Consider the following 21,610-nt stretch of genomic DNA (forward strand, 5'->3'; position numbering starts at 1 on the left):
GGGCCATGGCCCACTGGTGCGCCACAGGAGCATTTTAGGTGGGCCACAGGGCTATTTGGAATATTGTAGAACTAGTGAAAATTTGGTTATATTTGTTATGTTATTTGTTCAAAAATATATTCATATTATCAAATTATACGTAGGCTACCTTAAGTTTTTCATCCGACTCTAATGGGACGTAGGGGCACGTATGGATTCACAATGTAGGCTACAAGTCGTAAATGGGAGGGGAAACGGGGGCTTTTATCCACCGGCTACGACAACCTACGGCTGACGGCAACGAAAATAATTTCTATTATAAATTAACTTGAAGTTAGTGCTGAAGTGACCAAGTATTCCAGCAGGGTCGTGTGTCGTATGCTATTGCAAAGGGTGTGCATTAAACTGGGACAGAAGTGTATTTGAAGAAGATTTACGGTGCCTTGGCAGGTCGTAATATTGTAATATCAAAATAGCCATAATCGCAATTTATTATTAATTATCAACTTCCTATCGAAGTTAACGGCACCACCGCAACGAATCGTAATGTATTGGAGTTGATTTAAAATTTCCGGCCCTGAAATCCCTGTAGATAATGTAAGATTGATATGAAATGATTGACATCGCAACTTCAGTAGATACAGGACACACTATACGTAGGCCTACATTGTACAGCTTGAACATTAAAATATTCTTTCTCCACATCTGTGCAGTATCCCTTTCACAAAAGAATTGTTTGAAGCTGGACCAGCCCCAATCCCACCATAGTGGAACTAAAACCCAATCACCTAGTGGAGGCGGGGATTAGATTATTGGGTTTCGCGACGTGAGTGGAACAGCGGCCATATTAATGTAGGCCTACGCAAGAGTTATACGATCTACCAGGGCCGTAACTGCCGTACCTAAAACTCCCAATTGGGGGGAGCTCAAAAGGGCCCAAATTTCGTTGGTTGGTCGTTTGTTTGTTGGAGGAGATTTACTCCACTTGAAAATTTTCAATATGAAGATCTACATTTGTAATGATCAGTTAGAGAAAATGCGCATATTTTGGAGAAATAGGCATATCGGCGCCAGCGATGACCATGCCTTGAACGAGACTATATGACTTTAGGGTGAATAAGAGGTGGGCCACAGAACATTTTCAAACCGGAAAATGGGCCACGGGCGAAGAGCGGCTGAGAACCCCTGGCTAATCTAATGTCTGGTTTCCTGGAAATGCTTCAGGAGAACTGTATAGTGAGAAACAAGCCAAGCTTGCTGTGCAGTAGGGGTGTTAAAAATGACATTATATTCTCAAATTCTACTGGCTACTTGATAAAATTGTTAGATTACCGGATTGAAGCCTACACACCAAATTAGGTTCAATTCTAACCAGTAGCCGCATTGCTATAGGAGAAGAAAGTTTTTTATTTATTATTTAAAAATTAGTAAAAAAAATTCAAAATTTTGTGTTCACCCATGAAAGTCTATAGAAACGATGCCCACCAAATTTGGCTCAATTCAAACCAGCCGAAGCAGAGTAATTGATTTCGAAAAATTTGGATTTGAATAAAATAGTATTTACGGTGGGCACAATTGTAATAAATGATAGAATCGGCCACTATAAATACTATTTTATTAAAATCCAAAAATTTTCGATGGCGATAACTCCGCTTCCACTGATTGGAATTGAGCCAAATCGGTTGAACATTGTTTCTATAGACAACCTAACAATTTAATGGGATGAACATAAAATTTTAAATTTTTTTTTATTCATTTTCATATAATAAATAAAAAAAATTCCTTCTCCTGTAGCAATGCGCCTACTGGTTGGAATCGAACCAAATTTGGTGTGCAGGCTTCAATTTGGTAACCTAACAATTTTATCAAGTAGCCAGTACGATTTGAGAAAAAAATTCATTTTTGAAGACCCCTAGTGCACATATCAGATGAGTTTAGAATCCAATCCAAATTGTCAACTAAACGTTTATACCTCATGGTTATTTTTTCAATTTTAGGATGCTACTATACAAGATCATGTCAGGGCATTTCAAGATCATGTCAGGGCATTTCAACCAAGTCGACGCCGCATTGAACCGTACAACTGTATGCTGCGAAGCAGTGATGGATCGTTATCAAACAGCACATATTGCAAGGTAATCATTAGCATCCAGCTAATTTGCTACTTTCCATGTATAAGGCAAGTCAAGATTTTCTAATCAGACCTGTATCTGTGGTCGCTTTGAATCCATTCTGAAAGTCAATATTGCCCAACCAGGAAACGTTTCGTATTTTGGATTAATACCAAGCAGTGTTGGGATGACTCGAGTCATGACTTGACTCGAGTCAGACTCGAGCCACTCTTTTATATGACTTGACTCGAGTCACTTTGCTAAAATGACTTGACTTGACTGGACTCGGCGTATCAGAAATATGGATTGACTCGTGACTCGTAGCAAAATTCACAAGTCAATATCAAGTCATCAAGTAATCAATGTCGATAGAAATCACTGTATCTTCTATATGTTCGGATTGTTCGCGAAACATTGGTGTAACCCGTGAGAACGACCAATCATTCAATGATCGTGCGTTTTACTGAGCCTCCATTGTTCTCTCACAAATAAATTGACCACAAACGACATGATCGAAGCTTACAGCTTACGTTGTTGTAAAGTGAATTAATAGAAAATTTTTATTTCTGGTCTCCGTTCTTACCTTACCTAAACCTCTTGTTTTATTGAAATTGAAATCGAATATAGTTTGTACACTCCTCAACCATTGCTGCAGACTCGAAATGTATCATATCAATATGTAAAAATGCGTAAAGTATTGCATCTTACCAATTTGTTTCTCTATTCTCTATTATGGCTGGCAACTATAAACTGAGGGTATGCAATTACTTACGTAGTTTACCAGTTCTACGTATATGTGAGCGATACAGCGCCTTATTTCGTGTACATTTAACTGTACATATGTTGATCGGTGCAGAATCAATGACCACTCGATCTGTAATTCAGACAGCTATAGCAAAATGCAATGATGTAATCATGCTTCATACTTCGAAAAGGCAACTTGACTTGAAATGTGACTTGACTCGTGACTTGACTGGACTCGAGTCACCTCCAAAAATCGAGTGACTTGACTTAACTCGAGTCACCTTCGAAAATCGATTGACTTGACTTGACTCGAGTCAAAATGTGCAATGACTCGAAATGACTCGTGGCTCGAAGGTAGTGACTTGATCCCAACACTGATACCAAGTAGTCAAATTTAAATCAAGTCCATGCATCTCTTTCTCTGATTTCCTTCAAATTTTAGGAACCTGCTTAAAGACTGCATGCTGCAAGAGCAAGATTATATCACAGGAACTAACCGAGTATAGGAGTATGCTGCGAAAACTGAAAGACTTGTTATAAAGCCAGCAGGTATGACAACTTTGTTAACGACCCCTGATGTCAACTTTCGTAGTCGCATATATGAGGTAAACCAAACAGAGATGATCAAAGTTACCAGCGATGCTGCTCAAGTCGATGCAGAAATACCGCCGTCAATTTATACTCGATTACAAGTAGATGCAACAGTTCCCAATACAAGTCAAAACTAAGTCAAGTAGAAGTAGAATACGAAATGTCGGAAAAATAGACAAGTATGGTAAGCACTAAGCAGTTTTTCGGAGGTTTCTACTTCGAAAATTGCGATATGAATTTTCGCGTGTAATATAAAATTACTAATGGCATATCACACTACTAACAGAAAGAATCTTCAAAAATATACCGTATTCAGTTATTCCTGATACAGGCGGTGTTGCCAGACTAGGACAACTATAGATATTCTGGTTGTCTAATTATACAAATTGAAGCTATTCTAATTTGTGAAATCTTTCTATGCTCTAATTCCAATTCTAATCGAATGTATGAAATCTTTCTATGGTCTAATCTAATGTCTGGTTTTCCTGGAAATGCTACAGGAGAACTGTATAGTGCGAAACAAGCCAAGCTTGCTGTACAGTAGGGGTGTTAAAAATACCTTTCTATTCTCAAATTTTACTGGCTACTTCATAAAAATTCTTAGATTAACGAATTGAAGCCTACACACCAAATTTGGTTCAATTCCAACCAGTAGCCGCATTGCTACAGGAGAAGAATTTTTTTTATTTATTACCAATTTTTAAATAATAAATAAAACAATTAACAATTTTATCAAGTAGCCAATAGAATTTGAAAGAAAAAGTCATTTTTGGACAACTCTACTGTACATTGTTCAGACATTTGCTATTCTCATGCTCATAAGATGAACTATGATTTGATATATTAACGGAGTTTGATTCAACTTTTCGCGATTTCAGTAATTCTAATTCTAATCTAATTTGAAAAAAAAACAGTTAGAATTATAATTTTAATCTAATTTCAAACTGTGTAGCTATAGTTTTAATTCTACTCTAATTCGGAAAAAAAAAGTTGTAGTTGTGTTTAGTTCCAATCTAATTTGGAAAAAAGGGAACGTTTTCTAGTTGTCCAAGTCTGCCTGTTACATGCGGTTTTCATCAAAACTATCCATAAATTTCCATCTTTTCGATGCCTAATTGCCCACACATACAGTGATCGTGTGTGAATATGTTTCCTATAGCGGTAAGTTCACCCTATCGGGCCACAGTCTGTGCTACAATGCCTTAGCAATGAAACATCTTATTTTTTGTGAAACATCTCATTTTTTGTAAGTACTTTGTGAAAATATATATACTTCGTAACGGCTTCTATTTTTGTGGTCTTTCGTTAAGTTATCATTTTCCAGTTTATGCATGTTAGCATCAGAGTTGGATCAATTGTAATTTGTAATTGTAATTGAATGTAATAATTACATTTTTCAATGTAATTGTAATGTAATTGTAATTGAAGCATTTTTATTTTGTGTAATTGTAATTGTAATTGTAATTTGACAAAAATTTTGCTCAATTACAATTTCAATTACATTAAATTGCTATTGAGACCTGACAAGCACAACATAAAATAATTGACTTGTAATGCATTCTCTTTAAATGTCGACAAGGAATTTGGTGGATCCATTCGCGGAAGCCCTTGACTGCGCCCTTGCGGGCGAAGTTTTTTTTAATTTTTACCGCTATGCTGGCCTCGGCTGCCATTGTATACAATTTTTAGATTACTAACCAACGGATGGATTCGAAACACGTGGCTCACGATTGAATACGCCGAGAAGCGAACTGCTGAGCCGGCTAAAAGCAGCAGAATTGATAGTCCCATAGCTCGCGATCCAAGCGTCGAAATTTGATATGTATGGTCCTAATCGAAAGCTAGTGTCGCACTGATTCCGCAATAAAAGTATATTTCCAGGCAATGGTACCATCCCAAAATAGTCGTGAAAGTCTGGGAATCGGCATTGTTCTGAACAATCGCTGGGCGTAATTGGTCATTGTTGTGGTCATGCTGCTGCGGCGCTCTCACTTTTCAGAACAGTCGGCCTTAAACGGCTATTTTGGAGCAGTTACATTGCCCTAACGAGATTTTAATTTGTATTTTCCGAATTAGTATATCAATAGCTTACGATAAAAAACCAGATGCATCAAATTTGGACGCTTGGATCGCCAGCTCTAGGACTACAAAGTTTGCTGCTTTTAGCCGGCTCTGCAGTACGTTTGTCGGTGCATTCATCCGTGACTCACATCTTGCGCATCTATCCGTGGGTTGGCAATCTACAATACGATTTCAGATCACGATGCTGCATCGTTACTTCGTCTAGCTAACTAACCAGACCACTGGATATTATATAACGTCTTATCTGACAAAGCACGGTTTTGTTTTTACTCCTCATCCTAATTCCTACGTCCCTCGATAAAAATGATAATATTTCTTTAATTATATACTATATACGCAAATCCAACACGTGCATATATTATAATACTTTTTTCAACGACATACTGCACCGTATCCTTAATCCTAACCCATAGGAAATTAGGTAAATAATATTTTACATTTCCAATTACGTGAGCCATAATTACCGAGAATACAAAACACGCTTATATTACGTCACGGTGACATCTTACATAGCATACTATGTACGCACATAAACGCATTTATTACTACACAATCTGAACTAGACTTGAATTGTTGTTAAATACGACGCTACGGTTGTCAAGGAGCACGGTTGAATTTATGATTATTTAATTACATGCTCAACAGCAGCAATTGTAATTGTAATTGTAATGTAATTGAAGCATGCAAGGAGTAATTGTAATTGTAATTGTAATTTGATATTTTTAGCATGAAGTAATTGTAATTGTAATGTAATTGAAGCATGCATGAAAGTAATTGTAATTGTAATTGTAATTGAACTGAAATAATGTAATTGATCCAACTCTGGTTAGCATATGTGCCTGGGTTGTGAATATGCATTTTGATGCATATGTGCCTGTTAATTGGGTTGTGAATATGCATTTTGATTTCAGGATGATGCCACAAGTTCTTGCTGAAGATAGTGACTCAACCTTCGCCGAACAAGCGTGTTTTGCGGAAACCCGGAGGAGGCGACTTCCCAATATGACATGGGCAATGTTCTTCGAGCAGTCTTTTCAGTGAATATTTTTCTCCGTCGCTGGGATCTCTGTTTTTGTTATTTCACGAAATATGTTTCCATTTTATGTTATTATGGTTCAATTGATATCGAATATATGCAATCAAGAATGTTAATTGTTCATTTGCAATAGTGTGCCATTTGGAAGAAGATACAGGATTTCAAGTAGGGTGTATATATTGAAATTCCGCCCCTATCAATTCTACTGGCTAGGATGGAATATCCGATGTACACCGCAAGGAATGGGGTGGATTCTGGTCATATACACCCGCAGGGTTACGTAAGTTCTGTTTTCGTGTACCACCTTTTGGGGTGTGTATAACCACTCTTTTCGCTAAGAGTGTGGTAAAGCGTCGGCATCCAAGAACATTTCACCGGTGAGTGAATGGCAGAATAAGCAGGGCAGCAAGGCTATCTTTGAAGAATCAGTTTTAATATCACCTGACCATCACAGTCTATATCAGGGGCGGGCAACTTCTCCAGTCGGCGGGCCGGATATAGGAAAATTAAGTACCTGGCGGGCCGTATTGCTGAATCGATACAATATTTGCCCATTTATCCACATACACAAGTTATAAATCGTATTGAATGAATGTATTTTAACGACAGCAAGGTCACTTCAAAGCCATTTCTCGCCGATAATGACGAGGATATATCGTGGATTTGAGAACAGCATTGTCATACAGGCGTCCCCATGTCTGCTTCTCTCTGATCATAGTGTCCTATATGGTGTGGATACAAGCAAATCTCACGGCTCAGTGAAATTGGTCTACGTCACACTTTCTATTTGGTCAAAGGCAATTTGATGGTAGTTTTTGAACGACTTGCCGAGCAATAAATTTGATAAAACGGGTATCAATCGAAAGCTACCGCGGAGCTGGTTGCGCAAATATAAATTTTATTCTGCTCGTGGTCCTGGAAATCCCCCAAAATCAGCCTCGAATGTTGCATTGTAACGGAATTTGGTATTGTGACGCAGCCATGCAGTCAGAGCAGCTCAGGAGCAAGCGCGCACGAGAGTAAGAGTGTGAATAATGCTTAATCGGTTGCGCAACAAGGGCCAATACGCTTGCGGTTTACTCTGCTCCTCACCTGCTCCCAGACGGCATGGTGGTGTCACAATACCAACTCCGTTACAATGCAACATTAGAAGCTGACTTCAGGATCACGAGCAGAATAGAATTTATATTTTCGAAATCAGTATCGCGGTACCTTTCGATGGATACCCGTTTTATCAAATTTAATGCTCGGCAAGCCGGTCAAAATTTACCGTCAAATTGCCTTTGATCAAAGGGAAAGTCTGACGTAGACCAATTTCACTGAGCTGTGAGATTTGCTTGTGTGCACACCATATAGGACACTATGTTCTGATCAATCAACACACGGTGCAATCCCGGTATAAGCCCGGTACCCAAAATTTACCAAGATATCAATTCGTAAGGGCTGCGTAGGTGACGTGATAGCGTCGGTGTTAATCTGTGTGGCCTATTTTATCTCGATATTGAATTCATACGGACCGCGGCATCTATGAAATTTGAAAAGTAGCCCGCGGCCTGTTTTGAGTTGGCGAACCCTGGCATAAACGGTGTCTTATAAAAGCCTACAAGTGTGCCGTGCTACAAGTCGGCGGCTACGGAATCAAAAATGAGAAATATCGGTCTGGTGTAAATGACCATTGCAGTCAAAAAACACCATGATTAGGCTACCACAAACGATATTAGGGTTGAGTACATCGTAAATGCCGATAATGCAAGTCTTCTCGTTTCGACGAACTTACGTGCAAGCGCCACTCGCACGCTACGCAATGTGCGCATGCGCATACATGTATAAAATAACATACGGTAATTAACATTTAACGTCGTAAGCAAGTAGCGGGGAATCTCGGCAGACTGTAGCCGCGGGCCACATTATCATATAAGACGGAAAACTGTCCGCGGGCCGGACAAAATCCCTTCGCGGGCCGGATCCGGCCCGCGGGCCGTATGTTGCCCAGCCCTGGTCTATATCAATGTCCAGATAAGCCACAGCATTATTGAATAGGCCATGTTAAAGTGTGAGTATACCAGAACATTTTGTCACAAGTATATGGATGTTGGTATGATCAGAGCAGACAATATCAGCAGTCCCAGCACAATGTCAGTTCATCAGTATACCTGAAATAGCATGACCAGCTAGGTCACTGATTGTATTCTGTATCGGAAGGTCAGCCAATAACTAGCTTAGTACTAAGTCCTTGCTTAAAATTGTTGTGAAGGTTGGAGGTAGGACTAGAAGGACAAGTATAATTAACGGCCACACGGTTTTGTCCAGCATAGTTGAGTATTAATTCTATTTTTCTGGTGCCAGATGCCCACAATACAGGTCAAATTGCTAATGCCGTGGTCGAGTTCATTATAGCTTCGTGTGCACAGATCAGGGCTTCGGAGCAGCCGTAAATTTAAACTGCTCCGGCTCCGGAGCTCTCTTCTATCATACATTAGCTCCGGCTCCAGCTCCGGAGCCGCATTATTACCACTGCTCCGGCTCCAGCTCCGGCTCCGGCTCTGAAATTATCGAATGGGCCTAGCTATATCAGGGGGGCCAAACCGCGGGCCAAATGTGGCCCGCGAGAGGTTTTGCGTGGCCCGCGAGGTAATTTCCTATTATATTATCGAAAATGAATTGCTCAGATTGTGAACTTGCAATGCAAACCAAAAATTACAATTCTGGCTGCGACTACTTGGGATGTTGATGACTAAAATATCAGTTCCGACGCATTGGCAGATCCACGATCCAGTCACATTTTCAGTAAATCGTCGTGCATTACAATAAACTAAAATAGTAGCGACATTTTTCTTCACGCCTCGCGTGTTTAACTGTCACACGATTTCTTGCTTGGTAGCCTACCCCCTACTGACAATGAAAAAAACGCCCAATTTACCCGATTGAGTCTAACTGTATTCGCAATTACGCGAGAAAGTCTTTTTGCGTTTGCGCTCGCATAAAGATCGTCAACGGTGAAATGTAGGCACAACATTATTGTCGCATATTAACGGAGACCTTCGATATCGATGTGACCAGACGCCGAATAGTCGTGTCCTTGCAAACTGAGCCTAGCGGGCGGTATACAGTAGACCCGCAATACTCAAGTAATAATATTATTGACCTATTTTATTATAAACTTAGAAAATTTTATCCGCTTGGCGCGGCTAGTGGACCGCACACTCATTCTTCAATTGCATGTGCCCCTTTAGCCGAAAAGGTTGGCCATTCCTGGTCTATATAGATTACTAATCTACCCATAGGTTAGTTATCTATAGCAATCTATAGAGTCTGTCAGCCGTCAGTAACATCCGATGTAGCAACGAAGACATATAGGTGCCGCCGTGCCAGCTTGTGACGTCATTCTGAATACTTGTCAATTGTCGACAACATCATAGTTGCACAACAACGCACTTTAATCTATGCCATTGCTGTGCACAGCATTAAAATTCAGACCTGCTGTTCACTTATGATAAATCAGCAGATGTGGTTGTTGCATATATATATAATGGCATCTTATAAAATAGGTCGGAGCCGGAGCTACTACTCAAATGACGGGCTCCAGCTCCGGCTCCGGCTCCGGCTGAATTTTATGTAGAGCTCCGGCTCCGGCTCCAGCTCCGGTGAAAATGCACGGCTCCGGGGCTCCGGCTCCGGGCTCCGGCTCCGGCTCCAAAGCCCTGGCACAGATATGTTCGATTTGTCTCGAAAGATGTTTTTTCTAGGTTTACCTTCGGCTTTGGATTGAAAAGGTTACCTAATAGTCTATCTTTCTGGGGTATTAAGTAACAGATATATTTAAATTAAACAAGATAATTTCACATATGTTCCTGCTACTTTTATCGTCGTTCATAACAAAGAATGGTCAATTTGGTGTGCTTTGTATCATAGAATTACTTGTGAACTGATACAATGTTCCGTACAACGCAGCTTTCCTACCAATGATTCCCTGAAAGAAAGATGGATGGAATGTATTAGAAGAAAAGACTGGGTGCCAGAAATATCGTCGGTCATCTGCTATGATCATTTTCCAGAAAGTGATATCTACCGTGTTGGCGGGAGAACTCGTTTAAAGACGAATGGGGTGCCGACAAGATTTCTGAATTTTCCAAAATATATGAGGCCAAAGGTACCGTAGACACTACTAGACAGTGACTATATATTTTTAAAGTTGAGTTCCAATTACTATACCTTTATTTTAGCCCTAGTTAACGTAGGCTACAACTCACAAAGTTTAGGCTTCGAACAACCGACGAGTGAGACCTGCAGCAGTTCCAGATAAGAAACGGCATTATGAAGCACAAACCGCTGAACCTGAAGTAGTTCTTCACGACCACAGCTACTATGCGCACCACCACAGCTACTGTGCGCATACATCTCCTAGAAAAGTCGTTCAACAGCAACGCCGTTGGGTGGCAGAAATTAAAAACAGGTTGCATACAGCCAGAATGAGAACATACCGTCTGAAAAAAAGTCGAAAGGTATCCCAGTGAATATGACGCCAATGTAATTATCATTATACAAACAATTATCTATATTGTTCAGGACTCCGACCGTCTATGACAGGGGTGGCCAACCTTTTCAGCTAACTAAAGCGCCAAATTTGATTGACGAATTGTTGCGCGGGCCACTAGCCGCCCGAGGCGCGAAAATTTTTCAAAGTCCATCGGTCAATAATATTTTTACTTTACTATATTTCGGGCCTGCTGTATATCGCTGAGCTCAGTTTTCAAGGACTGGAATTCGGCGCCTTGACAAGGTACCTATCGATATCGAAAGCTTCGACCAACCGGTGGCAATCTTATTTTGCTTAGGTTTCCTAGTCGACGGTCTTTCTGCGAGCGCAAAAGCAAGGTCGCATATGTTGAACGTCACTTCGTCTCGTAATCGCGAATATAGTTGGACTCAATCTGATACATTAGGCGTTCTTTCATTTTTACAAAGGGGTAACAATCATAAAAGGAGGAAATCGAGGGACAACATGTTGCGTGAAGCGTGTAGAAATATTTTACTTTTGATAAATCTATCGCAAAATATTATGCTTTATGGTAGTCTACGAAGATCTACCAAAATGTAACTGGCTCACGGATCTACCAATGCGTCGGAACTGATATTTTAGTCATCGCATCTAAAGTGCGGCGGTCGGACTAATCAAATTTTTAATGGGCCTTGCAAGTTCACAATCTGTGCAATCTATATTTGATAATATTACTAATTTCGGAAATTACCTCGCGAGTCACTCAAAACCTTCTCGCGGGCCACGGGTTGGCCGGGCCTGGTCTATGACCTCCCTCCCCTACCGAAAGAAAACAAACAAGGGAGGGAGGTCGACGCAACTCCAAGGTATGTCGATCAATGTGTTGAGTCAAAAATTTCTCGAATTTTAATTCATATATCTTAAACAGTGTGAATTCCCCAAACCCTCATCCACGACGCACACGTCGTCGGCACCGCCGCCGCCGTAGCCGTAGGACGGGAGTAAATGTGACAGTTCCATATCGAAAACAAAAAAAATCAATTACACTGGAACTCAAATCTGAAACGGTATGTTTATAATACCTCGTTCGCAGATATTAAGCCCTAACTTATCTCACTTTTTTATTTTCAGATCACCCTCAATTACGTCGAGGGCGACGTGAAATCATATACCATTAATTAATTAATTCTGTCTTTATTTTTTAATGTTCTTTTAAGATCATTAAATTACTCAAAACCTTGCGTTTCTTATAACTAAAGATGTTGTTTCTGCAAAAGAAAGTTCAGTATTTTAGTACGAGGCGTAGTACAGCGCGTTATTTCGTGTGATCACAGAAATGGCTGATCTAAAGCCAGGTTGGAGTGCTTCATCTAGTAGGGTAGGTAAGTATCGAGGGCAGAAAAACTGCGTGTGAAATGTTCACATGTCCAGTTAGTTTTGAATACAATCTAATTTCTGGTTTCATGAAAGTGCAAAACGAGCCAAGCTTAATGTACACATGTATATGGATAGAAAAGCTATGGGTGTAATTATGATCAAATACAAGTAGGCCATCTAGATTGTATCTTGTGCCGTATTGATCAGATAAAATTAATATTTATTATAAACTCCTACAGTGCACAGATTGCTGTAACCAACATAGCCTCAATTTCAGTGTGAATTATGCAATTCTAGCTTCGTCTGAAAAAGGACCCATGCATTTCTTGTTTCTCTCATTCAATGAACTCATTCGGTCACTTCTGCAGAAATCACTACCCCATTGCTACCCATAGAAGACATATCTTTACTTTCTCTTTTTTGAATTTATTTAAATACGCTGAAACAATGAATACGTAGAATAACCACAATATGGCATGCAATTGATTTCAGCAGTGCCTTTTGATATGTCCCATGATGCTGAATTTTCTCCATCAGCAATATTCAAAGCCACTATGTAGCTGGCAGTTACAACATTCACATCAGCTCCAATTAAGTATGAAGATTTTGAATCCAGGATAGGTGATTCCGAGGCACTCTCCAGTAATAACTTCAAGCTGGCAATCGCAGATGCTCTTACTTCCTATAGATACATATATCGGAAACATAACTGAACTGGCATTATAGAATCTTTTGATGGCTTGGTTATTTCTGTATACGTGTAAAATATACCAGTTTGTTGCTATCCAACAATAGTAATAAAAGGAAACTGCAATGTGTATTTGTATCAGTGCATATACGCTGAGCTGAAACTGAAGGTAAGGAGTCAGAAGACAGCATCAGAGAAAACTCCCTCGGGATTAACGGTATCATACCCAAGTCAAATTGTTAATGCCATGGCAATCGCCTTATCCAAGCAATTGTGATAAAGGCACTCAGCGACCATAGAAATTTATGGACATAAGTATGATTATTTAGCTGGATACAACTAGTAAAGCAATCTACATCAGGAATATAACCACAAATAAATACATACGATGACACATAGACAACCTTATTTTACCACGAACAATCGAAACCACTTATATCTTCGACATGTCGAACTACACAGATAACACCGATATAAACACGAGATCTTGGGCTGAAACAAATCCTGAATATTACGATGATTATTCATTCAAAGCTCCATTCGTATAAAATACTACAAACCCAATATGAATCAAATATATTTAAACACTGGATTCTTTTCCATAAGCTCCTGTACTAAATCGTCCGGCCTACTACCCACAATGCAACTGTTTCTAGTGACCACGTAAATATCGCGAGTAGCGCACTCCAGTGTTTATATAGCTCAGTGATGTAAACATAGTATAGAATATAGATAACTAACCTACGGATAGATACGCAACACCCGTCGTTCTGTTCAGCAATCTGAACGCAACATAATTGCTAATCCCATAGCTGACGACCCGCGCGCTCAAATTAAGTGAAGTTGATCTTATTGAAAGCTACTGTCGCACTGATTCCGAAAATATGCATCAAAATCTAACCAGGGCAATGGGACCCCTCGAAATACACCTTAAAGTCTGAAATCAGCATTGTTCTGAACAATCGCAACCAGGCAAGGGCCATCGTTATAGTCATTGTGCTGCGTCGCTGCGATTGTTTGGAACAATGCCGATTTTCAGACTTTGAGGTGTATTTCAAGCGAGTTCCATTGCTCTGAATGGATTTTAATGTATATTTTCGATAAAATCAAAAAATGCCATCTTTTTCAATTTTTTATAAAAAATGATTTTTTTTCAAATGTGACCCATAGTTGGGCTATAAAAAAGTACTATCCCGTGCATTAGATCTATTTTAATCCGTAAAGAGCATTAGGAAACAATGTGTTAAAAAATGTTGATGTGAAAATTTTTCCTAGAAATGAGTCTGAAAAATCACAAAATTCGATACACATCAAAAAATCTTCCACCAAATTTCGCCAAATTTTGATGGAAATTAGAATATCCGACAAAACCCCTTGTGCCCAAATTTCAGATTTATAGCGCTATTAGTATTCAGGTTAAAAGCATGTCACTGATTTTTCAATTCGAGGGGTAGTCTCCCCCCGTAAAATACAAGATTTACACAAAGATAAGCCGTTTGGGCCGAGAAGGTGCCCAGTTTATTCACATCTTCCATGGATAGGCACAGCTTGCAACAGGTTTGAAAAACAGAATAAGTCCTCCGTGAGTCATTGTTTCCCACAAGTGGAACCCCGTGTCATATTTCCTACGAAATCTTTACTACCACCAACGCGTAAGGATGTGCTACCTGCGATTGATCAGAGTAACATAATTTACCAATATACGTGCCGATGCGACAGTCGGTATGTGGGTCGTTCAGCGCTTACAACAAAGAATTCGTCGACACGTCCCACGTCAAATTAGGAATTCGCAGGATGATGACATGTCTGCTTCATCATCTCAGTCCCTAGTTGCCATGCGTGATTATGACCAAGTAACAGCATGTAATTCTGCCATCGGACAGCACCTATTGAAACACCCAGAGTGTGCAAAACATTGCAGTAACAATCAGTTTTCCATAGTTGCTCGTGGTCGTTCTCTTTTTCATTTAAAGGTCCTTGCATCAACTATAATAAAGCTGCAAAAGTCGATCCTCTGTCGCCGGAAGAAACATCTCTACACGCTGGGAATCTTACATTAGTGTTGTTTTGTCATTCGGCTGTTTTACAGCTGATTTTGTGAGTGCTGTACCGTAACCGTGCGCTGTTTACTGCCGTTCGCGACTTGTGTACTTGTCATTATTACGTCATAACGACAAAATTCTTTCTATATTTCGAACTTGGTTAACCTCATTTACTGGCGTTCACTGCTGAAGAGAGCCAGTCGAAACGCTTCTAGTGCAGGGGTTCTCAGCCCTTTCTTGGCCGTGGCCCATTTTCCGGTTTCAAAATGTGCTGTGGCTCACCTGATATCTTAGAGTCATAATCCTGTTTAATGCGTGGTCATGGACAGCGCCGATATGCCTATTTCTCTCAGACATGCGCATTTTTCTCTAACTGATGATATTTAAATCTCGATTTCCCGGGATATGAAATCGCGCGAAGCGCGAAAAAAAAATTCAAGTTGAATAAATATCCTCTAACAAACGACCAACGACATTATCTTGGGCCCCTTCGAGTTCCGCAATTGGGGGTGTGGGTGCGGTAGTTTATAAGCTATAACTCCTAAGTAGATTATTTTCGTCCACTGCTCCATTCGCGTCGCGAAACACAATGATCAGATCCATCCCCGCACTGTGTGATTGGGACTTTAGTGATACTATTGTGGGGAATATTATATTCATTCTGGGCCAGCATCGAACAATTAATTGGTGGATGGGGTACTACAGAGAAGTGAAGAAATATTTTTCAATATGCATTATGTTTTTTGTATGTCTTGTACCAAAACAACTGAAGTTGCGATGTCAGAATATTCAATCCAATGATACAATCAATTCCTGTGCATCCTTCATTATGTACAATGATTTCCAGGCCGGACATTTTAAACCGACTTCAAAGATTAATACGCTCCGATAAATCCTCAATCCATTAAGATTCGTTGAGGTGGTGCAGTATACCTTCGCCAGAAGTTGCTAATAATTTGCAATTATGGCTATTTTAGCTTGCAATAATACGGCCTGCCGAAGTACAGTAAATCTGTACATCAATTTTACTTCATTGCGAGTTCATTGCATAGGGGAGATGTGGTACCGATGGATCAAAAATTGGAAAATGATCGCTGGCCCCAAAATGTTCAGCCGAAAACAGCAGGTCTTTTGCTGGCTCAGCACTTTGATACAAGCTCTACCTATCGCGCACATATACATGAATATCCGTCTTTTCAAAAAATATTTATGGACGTTCAAAATTTGTTGCTCGAACGTGTCATCGGTCCCCACCCGGTGGGTCCAATGGCACACGACCTTGGGACCTATGACACATATACCCTAAATAAGTCAGATGAGACAACTTTTCTTGCTCAGTATTATAATCTAAGCTACAGTAAGCCAAAGAAGAATGTTTGATCGCAACCGTCAAGAAATAGAATAAATATTAACTCAAATGTTGTCATAAAATCACGTTTCGATTTAGGCTCGGACTTATAAATTTGAGGGTACATACATATTACCCGAAAATCGACAGTGTGACTTCCAAACACCTCGTTATAGCGATAAAACATCATATGCAATTATTACATAAAGATTTTCTGTACGTAGGCATGTTTCATTTGTTTTATGATTAGTATGCTTGATTATTTTGCTTGATTTGACTGTTGTATCTTCGGTCCCCACCCTACGAATTTTATACATGAATCGAAAAAAATTCCACTCAAGGAAAGTCCTGAAAAAAATAATAGGTGCCATTATATAGCCTGATACAAGCCCTGCACTTCACAATAAAAATGATTGCTGGTTTGTTCGTGTTGAAGGTTACAAAGAAAAATGTATATGTCGATATAAATTTACTTTACACCCCCCAAAACAAAAAACATCTGTGAGAGACCCCATAGCTCGCGCACGTCGAATTTTTTTGTATGTGGGGAAAGATTTTGCCAGCAAGCAATTGTGGACAAGTTCACGGAGTGTAATCATGAAATTATCATAGAGAATTTTCAAAGTATTTTCGGTCCCAGTGATCCATCGGTACCACATCTCCCCTACCCCTTTTAACATCATACGGCATATGACGCTGCCGTAATACTTGGCTACTTCAGCAATATCTTCCAGTTATTATAAGCTTGAAATTATTTTGGTTGCTGTTAACGGTAGGATGTCATAGCCAGTAGAAAAAGCCACCGTTTCTCCCTAACGTTTTCGATTTGTATACATGCTGACTTCATACGTGCCACTACGTTTAATCAGAGCGGGTGTAAAGCTTTGTAGCTATGTAGCCTACGTATAATTAGATAATACGAATATATTTTTAGCGAATAACATAAAAAATATAACTAAACTTACATTAATTCTGAAATTTTCTAAATAGCTCTGTGGCCCACCTCAAAATGCTCTGTGGCCCACCAGTTGGCCATGGCCCACCCTTTGAGAACCCCTGTTCTAGTGGAATAAATATGACAATATGAACGTATTGTTTGCTGCAGTAAGAAGAAGTAAGAAGTAAGAAGCCACCCATTAGTATCAAGGAAGCAGAGGTAGGCATATATTGATTTTACGCTACCGGCTGAGATAGAGCGAGGGAGACAGATGATATTATTTTTCTCCTGGACCATTGAGATACTTCGATGACAGAGATGCGATACGGCCTTTATAGTACGGCCTTTATAGTCTGCACGACCATTTTTTCTCTTCCATGGTCTCCGTGATTGATTTCTGCCTAGTACGGATACCAGTTTTCGAGTCTTTGGGCTGACCCGGACGGGAAACGAAGCTACGACCTTCCGATCAAAAAGCCGGACGCATCACCTTTACGACACTATCTCGCTCGGCTCGGAGACTGTACTAGTGATAACTGGGCCTGTTTAGACCAGTCACACTATTGCCAACTCTCCGCACTGTCTTCCTCGTGTTTTATTGCGAATTATGGCGCATAAATAACAGTAAAAATGCTTATGTGTAACGAAAATTGTCCCTGTATCAGTGGATCATTAATGGCGGTTATCAGACTGATAAGTGAGATCGGTTTAGGTCTCCTTAGACTTCCACAAGTTTTTCCGATTCATTCCGGAGACCCGACATTCACACGAACTTTAACGAAAGTGGCGTACATCTGAACCTCTTCAATTGCAGTGTTCAAACTACTAAGTCCATCCTCGTCCAACCTGTCAAGCAAAACGTCAGTGGTATAGTTAGGACCGTAACAGCACTTCGTCACCCATTACCAATACGTTGATCTTGGCCCCCCATAGGGTGATAAATCAAGCATCTGGAGGGCATTACCCCCAAAATCATCACCAGGTTAGTAGTGTTCGCCGCGTCTTTTACTCGGCATTGTTAGACGTATTACTACGTCTAAATGCGCGAAGCGCAAACATTTTCAATAGTTCATGATCTAATCGTCAATATGATAAGGAATTACATACTTTATATCAGTGGTTCTCAGCGGCCGGTCTGCGGACCGGTGCCGGTCAGCGACGACATTCCTGCCGGTCTACCAAGTGTATTACAATTTTATACCTTAATTTCAAGATGCAATGCTGAAGGCTTGCCCAGGCCCATTGATGAAATAAATAAAACATGGAATTTCGACATGATTAAGAACGTCGTGAGGTAACATTATGAGGAAATGGCATCTGCGCAATATATGTTTATCGTAAGTCCTACACATTCATGATATCTGTCCTAGTTTGACTTTTAGCAATTATTATAATGGCGTCGCTACATCTTTCAAAAACAAAACCACAGTCATAAATCAATGTCATCACAGTAATAGAGTGGCTCCAACAAAAAGTATATATGATACCCAGCCACGACTCTCAAATAATACACACAAAACAATCTACTTTGCTAACGAAAATTACTGAGTCATCAAATGGTTATTCTCACTACAAAACAACTAGTATATGGAACTGTATTAAAAATGTTCGTAACCCTTTGCACCCCAGCGACAAATTGTGCAATGGATATGTTTTGTGAATCGAATTGTTGTTCAGCGTCAAGTCTCCAGGTTGAGGCATCCATTAAACAGCACAATCGCAATTCAATTAAAACCATGAATCGATTTTCATTTTGTCACAAACTCTCATATACAGAAAAATAAATTATCATTCCCGAACACCAAAACATACTTGTAACCAATCGCTTTAATCAAACACACTACTCAATACAATAATTTACTTTCTACAACATCTAAATTCCGATTTGATTGAACATGTAGTTGAGAAATATTTTTATAAATCCACATTATCGACTTCCGTTTACGATGTTAATAAGTGAGTCATAACTGAGGACATTTATTAAAATGAACTCGACATGATTGAATGCACGAGGTAGAAATATATCGCATCGATTTACATGTGTTCTTCGTTACGGTTTCAAAAAACAAACCATCTCTTTTGCATCGGTTGAGACCGAGCGAGCCGGTCACGTGTATTCATAGTAATGATTGATTGTTTGTTTGTTTTGGGTATTCATGGTTTTAATCGACTACTATCGTCATTTACACCAGGCCGTTATTCTTTGTATTTTCCGTAACTGCCGACTTATACCACGGCCCACCTCTAGGCTTTTGTAATACACCGCTGACGCGGATGAGGTGGCGAAGGGGAGCCTAGGTAAACCTCCAACGCTTAGATATCGGAATTCGGAAGTCGACCTCGGTCGGACTCGAACCCGCATCCATTGGTGTTGCAGCCGCGGATTAAACCACTGCGCTATCTCGCCACTCCAGTAATGATTACGGTTTCAAAAAACAAACCATCTCTTTTGCATCGGTTGAGACCGAGCGAGCCGGTTACGTGTATTCACAGTAATGATTGTGTTTCGTCGTGTGCGAGTGATAGGGTTACTGTCACGACAAATCAAATCTGCATATAACAAGCTTCTTACAGTCGTAACAGCATTTTCATTCTCCCCGCTTCGTAATAGTACACCCACGATAGGTATGTTGTGCAACTAGACAACTACGTTTAACAAGACCGATGACACTGCCAACGTTGAACAAACGACGTTTTCCTGAGTGAAATTGCGATTTTCGTTTGGACAACCACCGTTTCCATACGTAGCAATAATATTTTCGTTTGGAAATTTATCGTTTCCCTGCGTAACAATACCATTTTCGTTTGAAAATCTACCCTTTCAGGCGTAACAATACCATTTTCCTTTTGAATTGTACCGTTTATCTGAGAAAGAAATACCATTTTCGTTTTGAGATCTGATAACCACACCCGAGAATTTGGTATTTTTGTATTTATGACAGTTTGAGATTGATTGCAACGAATAGTCAAGAAAATATACACGGACAACGATTTCGATACATTTGTGTAATCGTATATTCACTTGTTAAGGTGCATCTCATCAAAATCGTCGGTTATTCACATGCAAACACAATGCGCTGCTGAACACTGACATGTATGTTTTGGAAATAGGACAATAGTTTTCGATATGATGTGTGGCATGTCCGGCTTCGTGCTTTAGATTTACCAGAGTCAATATGTCGAAATTAACAACCTTCATGACTTAGATACCCAGTTGGTACACGAGTAACGGTGTTCGGAAAACGAATAGGTAATCCCTTGTGTAAACCAGGCTGGAATCTCGTGCGAGTTGGTTGAGGATAATAGTTTATTGTAGGTTGCCGCTAGGTATTTATGTGTTGCAGTTAGTTTTTTAGCCAGAGATTTTTGATCTTGTCAGGGCCAGCTGCTTTCCAGTTCAGTGAATTTTTAGGGCAGCGGTTCTCAACCGCCGGCCCGCGACGACATTCCTGCCGGCCCGTAAGGTATATTACAATTTTATAACGTTATTTTATGATGCAATGCTGAAGGCTTGCCCATTGATAAAATAAATAAAACATGGAATTTTAAAATGAATAAGAACGTCGTGAGATAACATTATAGGACTGAAAACATGATCGATTTGACCTGAAGTTCAAGACGAGTCATTTGACGACATTCAAGCGACCAGTACAGAAGAGATACGAGCTGACTCTTCGGTAAACAGCGCAGTTTGAGCGATCATCCGTTTTTGATTCATTCATTTTGTACAGGACCGTAACGAGAGCACTCCAAACCGCCCAATAGCAGAGAGACCGTGATTGAAAAGACCCTAAAATTATTTTTCATATGAACATAAATCATAGCGTATTTTTAAAACTTTTTCCAACATTTTTCAGTTACTTTTCGAGCTTTCCGCGATTTAGAATGAATATGCTCACAAGAACAGGTAAAAACATCCACCCAACTGTGAGGTCGGGGGCGAAGCTCAAGGAAGCTTGACGTATCGCCCTGCGGGGTTCCAAGGCTAACGCCTTGGGGTGGGCTGATGAAGTGCTTTTTCGGCCCGGCTTTGCAGATGGCTGGTACAGTTGTTTAAATGTGTTTTCTTGCGATAAGCATTGTATTCGCAGTTGCCAGAGTAGCCTATGCGTCTGGTGGCAGTGAGTATTGAGCAAGGTAACACGACAAGGTGCTTGGTTCGACTCGGAAACGCTTT

The 21,610-nt window shown here is 40.0% G+C and overlaps 1 protein-coding gene and 1 long non-coding RNA gene across 2 annotated transcripts in view; both read left to right on the forward strand.

Moving 5' to 3' along the window:
- LOC145437930 (uncharacterized) overlaps positions 1 to 21,610 on the forward strand; it is a 367,629-nt gene that overhangs the window by 167,330 nt on the left and 178,689 nt on the right. The window lies entirely within an intron of this gene.
- LOC145437978 (adhesion G-protein coupled receptor G7-like) overlaps positions 1 to 21,610 on the forward strand; it is a 268,447-nt gene that overhangs the window by 112,553 nt on the left and 134,284 nt on the right. The window lies entirely within an intron of this gene.

Source organism: Botryllus schlosseri, chromosome 4, assembly GCF_051294905.1.
Source record: "Botryllus schlosseri isolate E-star chromosome 4, Bs_hap1, whole genome shotgun sequence".
Classification (NCBI taxonomy): domain Eukaryota; kingdom Metazoa; phylum Chordata; class Ascidiacea; order Stolidobranchia; family Styelidae; genus Botryllus; species Botryllus schlosseri.